Source organism: Rhodamnia argentea, chromosome 3 (genome assembly GCF_020921035.1).
Source record: "Rhodamnia argentea isolate NSW1041297 chromosome 3, ASM2092103v1, whole genome shotgun sequence".
NCBI lineage: Eukaryota > Viridiplantae > Streptophyta > Magnoliopsida > Myrtales > Myrtaceae > Rhodamnia > Rhodamnia argentea.
In genome coordinates, this window is record NC_063152.1 from 33,726,193 (window position 1) to 33,727,713 (window position 1,521).

Consider the following 1,521-nt stretch of genomic DNA (forward strand, 5'->3'; position numbering starts at 1 on the left):
GAAACCCTAGCTGCAACTTTCCTTTTTCTTTTTCGTTGCCATCAATGGACACTTCTGCGCTGATGATCACCATTTGTGTCCCTAGGAGCTTTTTTCCTCTCTCTTTCATCGATTAAACCACACTATGCATGCATTACGTGCTCTCTCCCTCGTCTAGACAGATATACACCCCTTAAAAAAAGTTCATAATTTCATTGACTTTATCATCTTCTCTTGGGTGGAATCGACGAACTCCACGACATTAAAGAGACCTCTACCTAAGCCAAAAGAAGGAAGAGCTAGCTGTGGTCTTGAACGGAAGCCCAAGCGAAAACCTATTTCGGGCGTGGTTTTTGGAACTCTCATGTACTACTAAACTGAACTTGCCACATGCAAAAAGGAAGCCCTCATTCATGAATTCGTGCCATTATACAGATGGACAGTACGTGGGATAAAAAGTGAACGTGTCTAGCTGCTTCGATGCAAGCGTTGTGCTGCTGCCTGAAACGTAGTGTCGTGGGCTGTTTTGACATATAAATTGCTTCACGCATAATGGAAGTTCTAAGCCACTTTCCCACGTGGATGCACGTGACATCTTGAAATTTTTATGCCCGGTAGTGTATTATGGAAATAAGTGTTTATATCTTATGAAGGTTTTACACGTGGGATAGAATGAGAATGTTCTTATAGAGCCATAGTGCTAAAAGATTATATTTGGAATTATCATCTTATGTGGGAGAAGTTATTGAAAATTTTTACGGTATTTAAGCCAGCCAACAAAAAAAAAAAAAAGAACAGTTCGCTAAACCCTATATGTTGTGCTAATTAATTATGATGGAATTTGAGGATTTAAGGGCCAGTATGTTAGAGTTATTTAGTGTCCGAGAATATCTAACGAGCTCAATTCTAGTTGTTGGAGCATGCCATTATAGTCGTATTCATCTTTGAGCTTTGCTAGCATAGCAGTTTTTGAGTAAGCGTAAAAATAACATGTTGTGGGTAACAAATTTTCAAGATAGTGGATCTCATATAATTTCTAATTATTTATTATATGCTTTTCTATGATTAAGTATCGGCTGTAAATACTACAGTGGATTCAGGATTTTTATGTAATCGTTTCTCTTTATCATTCTAATCCTTTCTTGTCACGCGCTGTGTATTATTCTGATTTTCTCTCTACATTTAGGGTTTCGCTTCACAGCAAATAGTTCGAGTTCGATGCTGACGGCACTTCGACCTTTCCACATAAGAGTAAAGAATGCCCACTTTTCAACAAGCATGAGCAGCCAATTGTTTTCTTAAACCATTCAAGTGATCAGGGTCAAGAAGACGGCTCAGTAGTGTCGACATGCTAAAGCCGACCAACCTATAGCTAACCAACAAATCAGCACCTGTCAATTCCAAATATGCACATGCGTCAACAAAGTCGGGGAGAGACAGAGACGTAGGTGTTCTTATCTGTCAAATCTCTTACTTGTCAAGATTCTCCAACCACTCCTAGGGATAGCAAATGATGTGCCATTCGCTGTGGAACATTGATGT